This window comes from Chroicocephalus ridibundus, chromosome 5 (genome assembly GCF_963924245.1).
Source record: "Chroicocephalus ridibundus chromosome 5, bChrRid1.1, whole genome shotgun sequence".
Classification (NCBI taxonomy): domain Eukaryota; kingdom Metazoa; phylum Chordata; class Aves; order Charadriiformes; family Laridae; genus Chroicocephalus; species Chroicocephalus ridibundus.
The window spans coordinates 78,226,615-78,240,949 of NC_086288.1; the positions used below are offsets into that span (position 1 = coordinate 78,226,615).

General features: G+C 40.6%; 1 protein-coding gene across 3 annotated transcripts in view; it reads left to right on the top strand.

The window, feature by feature from the left end:
- LOC134515932 (claudin-22-like) overlaps positions 1-14,335 on the top strand; it is a 56,716-nt gene that overhangs the window by 13,515 nt on the left and 28,866 nt on the right. For 2 of the 3 annotated variants that reach the window (XR_010071172.1, XR_010071174.1), the window contains one exon: positions 1,249-1,435. The exons of the other annotated variant lie outside the window; for it this stretch is intronic. The gene's annotated coding sequence lies outside the window, so the exon portion shown is untranslated. The remainder of the gene's footprint in view (positions 1-1,248; positions 1,436-14,335) is intronic. 3 annotated transcript variants of the gene reach the window in all.

The window sequence follows — 14,335 nt, forward strand, 5'->3', positions numbered from 1 at the left end:
GAATTGAAGTCAATGACTACATCAGAAGGAGCAGAATTGGAATGCAGAAAAGAGGAAATGAAAAGCCTGGAAGAGCTACACAATTATTTTACGTTTTACGCCCTTCCAGCAATGCATCCCATAAACAAAGCAGTTCTGAGAAAGGATCTCTCCTCACTGGAGAATAAGGTTAGGGGCAATTTTTGAGAGATGGACAGAGGAAAGAGAAATGAGATTTAATATAGATAAATGTAAGGTAATACACCTGGGAAGAAATAATAATCATTATATATACAAAGTCAGGAGCTGCTGTTTAGAAAACAGTAATAGAGAAGAAGGCCTGGGAGCAATGGTTTATAATTAATTACTGGAGACAGGAACTCAAAATCTAGCACTGGGGCAAAAATCAAATACATTCTTATTCTGGGCCAGCACCAGAGGTTTGTTTCTACAGTGAGCGCGTGGAGATCATTTATGCCAACAAGAGGGAGCTGGCAACAACACAAGCAAAATATTAAACTTATGGCTACCGTGTTACTCATTTTATTTACAAGCTGGAGCCTTGACTGCTGATACCATAAGCACAAGCTTGTGGTTTTCTATTTGCTGAATACAGTAAAACAATAAGAGAAATGATCTCCAAGATGCAAACTCCTGATGAGTTTGTAGAAGGGTACTTTCTCTTTTCTTGTCCTTGTATTTAAATGCAGACCAGTGGCTTAAAAGTGATCAGATTTAATCTAGCCAAGACTGAGGAAACAAACCCCCTTTCTTAAAGAAAAACAGTTGAAAACAGTATAAAGAGAATTAAGACAATGTAACCATTCCATAATTCAATAGGAAAGGATCTGTTGGTAAGAAATGAACGCCAAATGAAGAGTTATGTTTTTATTTAGGTAAGAAGTGGTGCTTAGTAAATGCATTTAGCAGACAATGAACAAAGATATGAAATCTGTGTTCCACCAAAGACCAGATGAAACATTACTATGCTGAGAAGACAGTGTCATGTGAAAGCCTGCCAGACAACCCAGACGGAGTGTCACGAAGAACTGTCTGATTGCAAGACCTGATGGCTGTCTATTTAGAAGTTCATAGACTTGTAGATCAGAATGAAACACAAATTGATTCTTGTCCTAGAAAAGGAAAGGGGGAAAACCCTAACAAGGCATGGGATGCAGATGCAGAATATTAAAGTTTAGCAGGATGCTTTCATCTTGTTAGTGCTCTGAGCTAGTAGCACAGGGTAATCCTGTCTTTGATTCCTTACAGGCCAAGCTCCTCACTATAAACCAACCTTGGGGTGACACTGTTTCTTCCCAGGCTGGATACAATTTGGGCTCAAACCACCAGGCACAGACAGAGGCATTGATTATACCAGCACAACTTTTGTTACCTCCTGGGAAAAGGGTGATGGATCACTTCTTAGAGCCCTACACCTCAAAAAGCATTTGTTTTGGTTAAGTGCAAAACTGAATACCTGTTTTTTAAAAGCAGCAAAAAATATGGCAAGACTACATAAAAGCCTTCAAAATTGAAATTTCATGTTCCATCTGAGAAGGCAGATAAAGCTACGTAATTAGTCAGGGAAGGGTCGCTCCCCTTCTCCCCACAGTGTCCAGAGGATAAACTTCAGATAAGCTTTTCAGAGACTGCAGAGCTTCAACTGCAGAGGGTTTTATTCTGTCAAAAGAGGTTTGGAGCACATGATAATTAGCAGCTCACAGCCGAATTTCGCTAGCTGTCAGAATATTCTTTGCTATCACTGCATGAAAGTACTCCTGTAGGTCTCCCAAGTCTCCCTAAATGTGTGCTTTAGTCTGATTTGTCCACATGGAACTTTTTAATATAGAATTTGGTCAGTGTACAATACTTAAAGGCTTACAGCAAATCTCTTTACTGGCAGACACCTGGACAGAATTAGAAAATAAAGGGCTTTTTTCTTGGACAAAGAAGGACCTGCTTTACTGTTTATGCTATACCCAGACAATCCCTTTCCAATCCAGGGGAATTCAGTATGTTGGGAGAATCCATGGGTAGCCTGCTAATCCAAATCCACATCTTCTTTGTATCCTTAAATCAGTACTCAAGAGTTCTGGCAGGTGACAAGCCTTTTCTTCAGACTCGTCCTTTATCTCTGCTTGCTCACAGTTCTGAAGTCCTGGTGAGAAAACTGTAGAAACACTGGGAGAAAGACTGTAATATAATGCAATTGCTTTAAACTTAATTGAGGTTCAAGCGAACACCGAGAACTGTCCAGTTTACCTGAAGTTCAGCATGGGCTTAAGTGTTTCAGGACCAACATTGTTTCTGACTTACAGTCTTCATTACTGCTGCTTTCCAGACTGCAGTCTCAGATTTGTATGAATTTCTTACAAAATATTTCTAACCTTTAATTACACGACACTTAATGGTAGGATGCACTTATGCTGGCTCTTGTCTCATGCAAACCAGCTGTTCAGGTTGTTTATCTGTGGGCTCTAGTCTGTTTTCAACAGGTGCTTTCTGTCCTGTTACTGCTTTTTATCTTTTTCAGGTATGTCTTGGTTACTTTCTCAGCTCCCGTGGCCTCCTGCCTCCCTCCCCCCAGATCAACCAGCTGGGAGCTACGTGCATAACACATATGCACTTAACAACACTTCCATTGTCTTCCAGTCCAATTGCAAAGGTCATTTTCTTGGCTCATTGTCCCAGTCCTGTCACTCCTCTTTTTTGCACAATGCCATTGGCTTCCTTTTCCTCACTGTGTGAAATACAAATGACTCTCTCTACTTTTCAACACATGTATCATCTACAACACCAAGTAGTCCCTCACTGCCATTATACAAATGATGCCAGTCTTTTAAAGCACGCTTGTACACTGGCTTTCATGCTTTCACCCATGCTGCTGATTATGCATAGCACAAAATCTGTGTAAATACCCCGAAGCCCATCTTCCTCTGCTTTTTCAAGCATCTCGTCTCTGCCCCAAGGTCTGTCAGTCTGAGCATAGCTATATAACTGTTTTGCTATATATACTTTTTAATATGAACCAGTATCACATCTTCTTCCTCCTCATCTTCTCTCTCTAAGCCTAGTAATAAATAATAAGCACTTTAGAGTCAAAACAGCCTCTCTGTTTTACCACTGTACAGTGCAAGCTATAATGAGGGTGGGTTTTGGTGTACTTTTAAGAGCAGTATTAATAATAAAGACAGAGTAAACCAAATAATTTCTCTTGTAAGTCTGTAGTGAACTTCCAGGAAGTAGCTCCAACATAGGATATTGAATTTGCCACACCAAAGTTGCTTAAATTTGTTGATTCCAGAAACAAATTTGCCATAGGGATTAAGAGAGACTGGGACTGCACCTTTTGTGGCAGATGACTGTTACTGGCTTTGTAACTGTCTTTACCAGACTGCACCCTGAGGTCATGCATCACAATCACCCACAATGCTGACTGCACAAACATCTGGCTACATCTGTGTAGAATTTTGGTTCTAGAATGGGGCTACATCTGGTTCTGCATAATTCTGTTTTATGGAGAATATAAAATGGCATTTTTTCCCTATTTCTGTTCCTTTTGGTAATTCTGTGATTTTATCATCTCATGTGTAGGTAGACAAAAGTGAATATTCTGTTGTAGCTTACACCTTCCAAGTGACTGGAAGTGATGAACTGGAGCAGAATTTAGGCTAATAACCAGGGTATGTAATTTAAGATTCTTAGAGACTAAGACATCACTGAGAGGTGGACAGAAAGCTCGAGAATTGGGATGTCTACATGCTTTCAATATTTAGTAGCTGGAATATCACATTTTCATTCATGACCATAAAGTGCCTGTTTTACGCAGGAAAAATGGGTCTTGTCAAACAACTTTGATATTTTCTTTGCCAAGATCACAAGTACATTTGATAAAGATGGCTCTATTGACATAATACACTAGAGTTTATGTAGGGCATTTGTTTTATTCCGTAGGGCAGCCTGCATAAAAGAGATGTATGGGAAGCAAAGTAATTAAACCTGTTTTTCTATATGGTTGTTTGCTATGTCACAGCTCCCTGCAACAAGCCTGCCTCCTTTCCGAGTTTTCCATGACTTTATTACCTCGTAATGCCTCTGGTTTAAAGAGGTCCAGTCTTTGCAGCCGTGGAATAAAGCTCATGAAGTGCTAATTTAAAATGAGCCCAGTGCAGGGCATGGCTCAGTCCAGTTCACAGGGGATATATACACACCTTTAAAAATATCCAGTTATCATTTGCAGGCTCTTGGACTAATTGCAAGAGAATCTAGGGACTGAATAGTGAAAGTAGTGAAAACTACTCTCAAAGTCCTCAGACACGCTGGAGCCCCAGCAGCATGGACACACATGCCAGTTGGGAGGGGAGGGCTTCAGTCCCTCTGTGATCAGTCCCTGATGCCATTCACTGATACCAAGTTATACAAAGTTTTATCTCAGTGATTTCAGTACAATTCTCAGTGCAATTCTCTGTAGATTTCTTAGTAATTTCACCCATGCAGGCAATGAAAGGCATTTTTTTTTCCCCTAGCACTCAGGAACAAAAAGCGGCGATAATAAAATGTCTCTTTAATTGTCTAGTGGTTTGGCTAATTAAGGTGACAGGGCCATGAAGTTTCAGAATATTTACGCTTTTAAAAGGTAGATTATACACCCAATAAACGCCACTAGATATTTGACTCTTTAGTATTCAGGAAGACTTGATTCCCAAGCTGCAAACCCTATTAATCATCTGGATGTTAAGTATTGATTGTAGCAGGTACATGGTAAAAAGGCCTTTGACTTAAGTTGTTCAAATAACGTACACACTGTATGAATAAACCATACACAGACAAAACCTCTCTGACTACAGGTAAGGAAGGCTTTCTCCTTCTTTACGTGAAAAAGTCTCAAAGGCTATGCATTCATGTCTTTTCAGCCATTAATATGTAGAGAGCTGAGGCTCTGAATATTTGTCTGGTGTGTGTAGGAAACAAGGCACTAGAGAAATTATTTTGTATAAAATCAATTCAGTTGTCAGCAGTCAAAACATCCTGTTTTTTTTCAAAAGTCTACTTTGATTGAGACAATGCTGTAAGAAGACACGCGCTCTTTATCTGACTTTATTAAACTAAAAATTGTGTAATTTGCTATGAGAGAGAAAAAATTAAATATATTTTTTAGTGGCTTGTAATCATCTGGTACCCCCTAAAGAAACAAAGTGCAACCTGTATTGTGCTTAAGAAAGTTTCTTGGGATTATGAATATGGCTGTAACAAGCGACTAGTGTTATCAACGGAGATTTTGAGTGAAGGCTTTACTGTGATAGACTTGTCTGACTTGGATAACAAACTTGGATAACAAACTCTTTTAGTATTTCAGCCCGTAAATCCTGAAGAGAAAGACGCTATTCTCTTAGGTCACTGACAAACTAAAAGAGAATCTTTGTTTGCAGAGCTCCATGGAGTTAACACAGTACTAGTTAATGATTTCACCATGGTAATTACTTTCTAGGGTCTGTCAATCAGGCATTTTTAATGTATTCAGCATGGGCCGCATTAATTTTGTGCAATACTACTATTTTACCTGGTTTCATGCTCTTTGTCTATCAATCCGTCCATAATAAGTTTTGAATCGATGGACCAATTTCTGCCAAGTGTGAGAAGAAAATCGTTTTTCAAATCTCAAAACCACTTGGAATCCTGCAAGTTTTGTGACTATTGCCAGTTGGGCAGAGAGAAACCCACAGGAGGGCTCTCATGGTGAAAAGGTTTTGGAAGGAGCTCAGCTGTTGCCATTTCCCTAAGGAATGCTAGGTGACCGGCTGGTATAAGCCGAATTCAGAAAATGCACATCATGTGCTACTTCTTGTCAATCTTGCAGGTAGGGGATGAGGTGGACTAAAGAGTACATGCAAATGATAGTTGTGTATTTTTAAAGGTATGTTTATCCACTGTGAACTTGATTTAATCCTGCCCTGCACTAAAGTAGCAGTTCATGAGCTTTACACCACGGTTGCATCGCTGAATCATACGCGCTTTATTCAAGCAGGCATCCGATAACACCTCGTTTATAAAATAGAGAGAAAGGCGGGTCTAACTTTATTGTTTTGGGGTGTAAACGGGGGGATCCTTGAAGGGGACCCTGAAAGGGACAGATCCTTGACAAACTGCTTTGGTTCCTGTGTCTATTATTTTGGAATTCTGAATACCACAAGCCATTAGAGATTATGCAAAGATTGGACTTTTTTAAACATGAGTTCATTGAGTATGCTTGCCAATGTTTGTAAAGGACTCTGGCACCCAGTTGGAGTGCTGACATTGGTTTCAATTAGTGTGTGATGAGTCCCTTTGTCGTTGAAAGCATCATGTTTAATGGTATAATTAGACAGAGCAACTGGCTAATAAAATGTAAAGTGAAATAAAATCGGTTTTAATATGTTTGTAGGAGCTGGGTCATGACTTTTTTCAGCACAACAGTTGGAGTCACAGCTTGGAGAAACTTGAGAACATCTGTTATTTCTGGTGAAAAATACAAGTACATTGAGTAACTCACACCTTTGAAATTCCTTTGTGGGGGCGGAAGACAACTCCTCTCCAGCACAAAGCCGATTTACTCAGGATTTGGAGAACATTTGACTGGTTCATCCTTTAGGTCTCTCATAATTCAGACACAAATGTTCTTTGGAAGGAAGCTTCGAAAAGGTTTTTTCCTGTGTGACTAATCAGTGAGGTTAGTTGATTCCAGAAGGAAAGGCTAAAATGTCTTACAAATTTGCAATACATAGTAGTTAATTTTGCATATAAGCTTATTTAGTTTGTAAAATACATGAAGTTGCCCTCTTTAAAAAAGCCAGAAGAAATCTAGTTACAATTGAACTATGATCCAAGACTAAATTTCTTTTGCACCTCTCAAATGCAACTATCTTACTATATTTTTTGTAATAGATTTTGGGAAATCTGTTTTCTTCTATAACAAGTCCTAGGGGTAAGGAAAAAATCAGCAGGAGCTGAAAACATTTCTTATCATCAACACACCTATCGTGTGCACATACATGTTACACCCCTGGGCATATACATCACAACATGTAATTGAAAAATGTTCTCTATTTTATGCTTGAAATTCTTTGTTGGTACCAAGTCTTTTTTTTTTTTTTTAATGTATAAATATGTATCCTTTGTGCCAGCACACACCAAGGACTTCATGTTTTACAAAGACACTCACATCCTCCATCGACCCCTTAGCTAGCATCAGCTAAGCAGCTTGTTTTCTGGGCTCATGGAAAGGGTCTGAGCGAGGGCCATTGGAGAATGGAGATTCCTGGACAGGCCGATGTGCCCAAAATACTAAGGAGAGCATATTACTTTTCATAGCAGACATCCTAGTCTTCGTAGCAGACAGTGTCTAGTAAATAAGGATGGGGGCAGAGAGAAGGTGGCAGTAACGTGGAAAGAGATGTGGAAGTAGTGGTAAGGGCACGGAGTGTAGAAGAGATATCTTTGGGTGTGAGAAGAGGTGAGGGTAAGAAATAGAAAACCATAATAAGGCTGTGGACTGGCAGCAAATAATAAGTACAGGTGGGAAGAGGGGAACTCTATGAAAGAAACAGTTCTGTGCCTTATTCCCATTTTTGTCTCTAAACTAGGTGTCTGTTTAGGCGACGTCTCCCGTGACATACCAGTTTTCCTGCAAGGAGTGTATAATGTAACAAGTTTGGCAGATGGGAAGCTGCAATCCTCCATGGGAAAGTTAATCCATGGAATAGAATGTGGTGGTTGAACAATAACTCCCCAGAAACCCTACAACAATTCACACAGGAAAAGTTTAGTTATAGATTAAACCCAAATGAGGGGGTTTGATTGGTTAGGCAAACTTAACATCAATTCAGTTTAACACAGAATAACGTATTTCGTTCCACTTTTCCTAACAGAATAGAAACATTTCAGGAAAATTGTGATTTGGACACTTCATTTTCCAGGGAAAAAAACCCATTTTGTAGAGCGTTCCTGACTTCTTCTAAATCAAACAAAAATGGGTGTAATTTAGATTAAGTTTAGTACAAATGAGAAAATAACACATAATCTTCTTTCTTTCATGTTTTTTTTTTGTTGTTGTTTTTTTCCTTTTCTAACTCCTGTTTCTGTAGTGTAGCTTAGTGAATTTTCCTGGTGATTTTAATTTCTTCTGCATGTGCAACATCAGTACTTACCCTCGTTTTCCCTCTCATGCAACCATCTCACATCTTCCTCATGCTTTTGCCTTACTCTCTTCTTGTACCTCGCTGTGGTGTCAGTCTCCCTCATTTTATACATCTTTTCTTCTCTGCATTCGTCTTTCTTTTTCCTCTTCAGCAAGTTCACCAAAAGCACTATCTCGCGTGCTTTTCTAAAGTTATTTCAAACTGCAATTCCTGTCTGCCATTAGCTGCTCAGTCTTTCCCTCAGAGTCACACACTGAGTTGGGTTTTCTCTCACGTTATTGGAAAGCAGTTTCCTTCCCGCTTCGCTTTGCTCAGCAGAACCATGATTTTATTTTTCTAGATCAAGACTTCTTTGTTTATTTCCCTCAGTTATTTTTCGTCCAATTTCAACTTTGCCCCTAGGAGGAAGAATAAGATAGTATATTTTGCCCCTTGGATGGCATTCCTCTCTAAAAGAGGAAGGTTATTTCTGTTCTTGATGGTGTTTAGTCATTAACAAAGAGAGTTTGCTTTGCAAATATTTGTCAATAGTTTAGTTAAATAGTAACAAAAAGTAAACTGTTTGATTGCAAATCCAAAATTCCTTCTGTAGTGGTTCGAGTGGTTTAGGTCATACATAAAAGGGAATTTCAGGTTATAGAGTAAAATGTTTAAAAGAGGGCTTTTTAGCATGAACCTGTGTATATGCTGCAAAAACAGTTACAAAAAATATTCCTATTAAAAAGGACATGTAGCAACTAGAAAATAAAAGTTACAAGTTACCTTATTAATACTTTAAAATATATGAAAATTAACTGAAAGAATACACGCATTAAACTTTAGACAATACAAAGCTTATTTTTCCTCAGAGAAAAAGAAATCATGGCCAGAGTACAAGTGCAGAGATAATTAGAGGCTTGTTTCTTCTCTACCTCCCAAGGTAAGGCTTAATCCTACAGTAATCTCTTTATTGAGAGCCAAATGTTAGTCAAGGAGCCTGCTGCACAGATTAGAAACTAGCATTTAGCCCATATTTCCAGTATCTGGGAAGAAGCTATCCTACGAATTTACAGTCTGCATTCTTTTAAAGAGGTATCTTGATATGGTTTTTATTTTATCCTGCACCGTAATGCATTGTCATGGCTTCGTGATACATTTGCCAGCTTATATGTGATATAGAGTGAGACATCTCATTCATGACCAGTAAACCTCCAGAGCCCTTCTGTCTTTTTTAGCACTGAAAAGGGGTTTGTATTGGGCATACAATGAATGGCACACTCTGTGAGTGTGCATAAACCGATTATCCCAGAACAGTTTTGCCTTTGAGCATTTCAGCATCCTGTTGCCCCACTGTCAAGTGTGCTTTAAGGATAAATGCCCAACGAACTTGGGGTTCGTTCGAGACAGGTAGATGTTAAGCAAATTGGCCTTCCTTCTTTTTTTATTTCCAAACTGTGGTTTGTAGCCTTGTTGTAAACTGGTTGGCACTTTTAATTCCCAGGTTAGGTGGGAAAGAGAAAAGTAGCAAAGAGAGAAAAACACCTGCTGAGGTCAGTATTCTTTTAAAAAGGCCTAAAGGTTAGATCCAAAAATGGATTTAAGCGGTATTTATGTATGCGAGATTAAAATCTACGCTCTGCTGCAATTTTGCATTGAAGGATCTGTAATGCAGAGGTGCCTGCTTCTCTGATATTAAAGTTCCCAATGGCACGTGCCATGCCCACGGGTGTCTCAGAGTTGGTAGCGCTGGAGAGCTCAGTGCCGCCCTCATTTATATGGGTTCCACTGAGGTTCACAGATGAGGTACCTCCGTCATATATGGACATTAATCCAGCTGTCATTCTGGACTTAATGAGAACAGGCTCCATGCAAACCACAGCTATCTCGGGAACTAGTCGTGGTACTTCTTTAGGAGAGGACATGTGGAGAAAGGGGCATTCTACAGGCCTGTGAGAATAGCCATAATACTTAATAAAACGACCCGTGGGTGCCTGATTCATACTCGGCTGTGTAAATTGGATAGCAGTCCAGAAAGAGAAGTGGGTGGTGTAAAGCTGAGTGTCTCTGGAAGCGGTGGATATTCAGTGGGTGCAGATGTCCAGGTGACCCTACATGCAGGTGGCCCATTCACAGAATCATAGAATAGCCCAGGTTGGAAGGGACCTTTCAGTCATCTAGTCCAACCACCAATCTAACTCTGACAAAAACCATCACTAAACCATATCTCTAAGCACTACGTCTGCCCGTCTTTAAAATACTTCCAGGGATGGTGATTCAGTCACTTCCCTGGGCAGCCTCTTCCAATGCTTAATAACTCTTTCAGTGTAAAAATTTTTCCTAATATCCAGTCTAAACCTCCCCTGGAGCAACTTGAGGCCGTTTCCTCTTGTCCTATCGCCTGTTACCTAGGAGAAGAGACCGACCCCAACCTCTGTACAACCCCCATTCCTACACTCTGGCCTGAAGGGTCAGGTAGAGAAAAGGCAGAGAAAACGTTTTGTTGCCTGGTGGGTTGACGTGCTATGGATATATTTTGTTTGTGTTTAAAATGAAGTTGAGATAGAAAAGGTTTATTTATTATCTTAGGCTGGTAAAAAGGCAAGAGTGGCCTATACCCTCCCCTTGTTTATCCAAGGGCTTAATGATTAGAGCATTCATGCGGACAGTAGGTACACAAAGTCCGTTTCATTCACTGCTTGCGGGAATTTGAAAGGCAATGCCCTAATTGCCAGGCTATAAAGTATTCTGTTCTGCTTACTGAATTCCCTTTAGTGAAGCTTTGCATGGAATAATTAAATATGCTTTGGATCAGGAGGAGTGAGTGTGTTACTTGCTGGTGAGAGCACTCCCAAAGAAAAAGGAAGATTGGGGGTTCTGGTTCTTAGGAATAATTAGTGTAGGATAGTTGCCAAAAGAGGGACTGAAATCCATGTGAAATCCTTGTGCAGATCTAACCGCCAGGCTGTAGAGGTTACTCCCTTACAGGCAAAAATTAAAAATTGGGCCCTTCAATTGAGTACTCTCACACTGGGTTGAGGAGCAGCTCCTCGCTCAACCTGATGAAGCGTGGTGGCGAGAGTACTTTGTGTTCAGTTCTGCTGCATTAAAGGCAAAAATCGCCATGTTTCGTGGAGGAGGGAAGTGGTTTTGTTTGTTTGTAGAAGGTGCTTGTTTGGTAACTCGGCAATCTCCACAAGAACATATCCATTCACCGAAAACTTCCCCAGCATCAATGGCATTCCTAGTTAAAAGCGAGTACACGTGTGCGAGTGGGACGCTCAAGGGACTGGGACACTCATTTGAAATCTGAGGGACAGAGGTCAAAATCAGTTTGAACAGAGTCTCTTTGATCTCAGCTGAACAACTAAAACTGTTTACTCTTCTGGAGTGAGCAGGTCTATCTCATTTTACTCCTGTAAGTTTTTGAAGCATATGGGTCCACCTCAATGCAAAACAAAATATTTCTCTGAAACCAATGCAAATCTTTATAATCGCAAAAAGCAGTACGTTTCCTGACTTGTTCAGCATAAAAAGTAACCACAAAGCTCCTGAATGACTTTTGTACACAACAGGGGTTGAAGTCTGTCCTCTTTTCAACATAGAAAACCATATGGGAACCATAGAATCATTTCGTTTGGAAGAGACCTCTAAGATCAGCAAGTCGAACCATTAACCTCACGCTGCCAAGTTGTTACACAGACTGGAAGTTGTTGTGGGATTGACCCAGTGCAGGGGTATAACCCTGAATTAGCAGGAAGGAGGTCTAATGGAGCCTGAGTACCTAATTAGCCCTCAGCTGTGCCTGGGGATGTGAGGAACCTGTGTCTGCAGGAGGGGAGGTGGGCAGGAAAGACCTACGTGAGGAGAAAAACTTGCTGTGGTGACAGTGTTTGGCTACAAGGAAATCACAAGATCCACTTGAACTAAAAAAGGAGATAGAGGAACCCAGGTAGGAGCAGAAACTTAAGTTTATGGTCTGTGCTGAGGGAGGGAAAGCTGGGATGGCATGGTGGCTCTTCAGAGAGCTCCGAGGGGGACAGAGCTGCGTGCTCTGAGGTGGTGTTTAGTGAGGGATGGAGGAGCTGAGAAGGCTGAGCTCCCTGGGGAGGAGAAGTGCTGCAGCAAGGCCATGCTGAGCACCCTGAAGGAAGCTCTGGCTCCTCTGGGGCTCTTGTTTAAAGCCTGACTGGAGCTCCAGTTTGAACAGTCCAACAGGACTGGTGTGGAAAGTTGTTGTTTGCAGATGGAGATTGGATTGAACAAAGGGAAATGTTGAGTGGTTCCTTGGAAAGGAAAGAGGCTGATATCTTTGATGGCTCGGTCCGCAAATTAACCTTTTCCCTCCCTGAAGAAAGACCTATGCGTGCCTGTGGCAGGGCAGTGGGTGCTATACCGCTTTGGTATTCATGTTTCAGTGCTTTTTCCACTTTCCTGGTGTTCATGAGTAATGCCTCATCTGACCCCTTGATGTGAATGTCTGACGATGCCCAGCTGTATCAAATGAGTGCTTATGGATTTCTTTCTCATGGCTGAGATGGCAGTGTTTGAAACTTTGCTTTCCAGAAGGAATACAGGCAATATAACTGACAGACCGGTTGTTGCTACTGGGAGGTTTTGACTGTAGGGGCTGGTTGCTCCTACCTGAACCTGGAATTTGTGACTTAAAAGGGCTAGTGGTAGATATCCCATCAGGCGATGTGAACAAGGAACCTTTTTCAACCCCCTGCATAGTTCTAAGTAGCTTCAACCCTCAAGAAGAGACACAAATGATGCAAGATTTTCTCTTTCAAGCTAATTGGTTGTATCTATAATGGCATTGGGAGGCAATCTGTAGTTTACCTGAGGCCTCTTTGTAGCCATCGAGTTCACTGCTAGCGACACAGAACATGTCTTGCATCATATTGGTGTGGTGTAAGAGCTGAATCTTGTTGCAAAACTCTTGTCCAGGACAGATCTAAATTCAGGAAATCTGCATAGGTAGCCTCAGGGGCTGCCATTTTGAACTTGTACATTATCCAGCAGAGCTTTACTAGATTGTTCTGTTCCCATTTTGAAGTTACTCTGCTTAAAGGGGAAGCATTTAATTGATTTACAGACCAGTCTTGTCTTGCACAGTCGTGCTTTTTGCAAAACCGAAACGGTCTCCCTGTGTAGCTATGATACATATTTTGTCTTGCCGTATAAAGGTCCTCAGCTGCTTTCCCCCTAGTAACTTGTAAATAGGAGGTTTTCTCTCTTTATTTCACCTTCAACACTTTTAAGTGGCATGTATTAGAAATTGTATTTGGTTTCTACCACAAAACAGGGCTGAACAAAGAAGCGGTGTTATTTATCTTCTGACTGTTCAGATCTTTTGCCTTCTGCCATGGCAGTGTATAATATTAAAATGATAGCTTCTGCTAATTGGCAAACCCGAGGTATTCTAATAAGAAATCCTACTAAAACTGCTTCATTACATCTATTCCTGTTAAACGTTAACTTTCAATTTAAATTACACTCTGGAAACAATTGTATTAGAAACACTTCTATGATTAAGAAGTTATTAAAGAAGTCACTAAAATCCTCCTTATGCATACTTATGTCATCTCACGCTTTTATCTGTGTGTCTTAAGGCTCTAATGGCACTAGAAATAATATCTCACAATGCATCTCTCCATAATTCCCACTGGTATGCTGAAAGGTAGTATTAAGAAGATCATTAAGAGCATAGTGTCTTTACATTCCCATAAGCTTTCCATTAATTTGCATTTAGCAGTCTGAACTACAGCAAAGTTAATATTTACAGCAAGATAATACATTCCTAATAGAAACGTGAAGCACACTTATTCCTCCTGGTTATTAATACTGCTGTCTGGGCACAGGCGTGTTTTCAGAGGATTTATTTGCTTGCTAGATGTGTGCTAATGACAAGCGCACCCAGAATCTTGCTGGACGTGCTGAACTCATAAGAGTGTGCTGTCCTAAAAATGTGGTTATTTGCCAAACGGTGAGGCCCCTCTGTGTTTCCAAACGTCCCTGTAGAGTGGTGCTGGGAGCAATAGCAAGCAGGCTTTACTCTAGATAAACAGAATGTGTGGGCTGTAGAGCAGCAATTTTGGCTGACCCATTGTGTATGTACAGCTGGGTTTGGGGAGGCGTGCACGTTCTATGGGTCTGGCAGGGGGTCTGTGAGGTTACGAGCCAGGCAGGGTCAAGAAGAGATT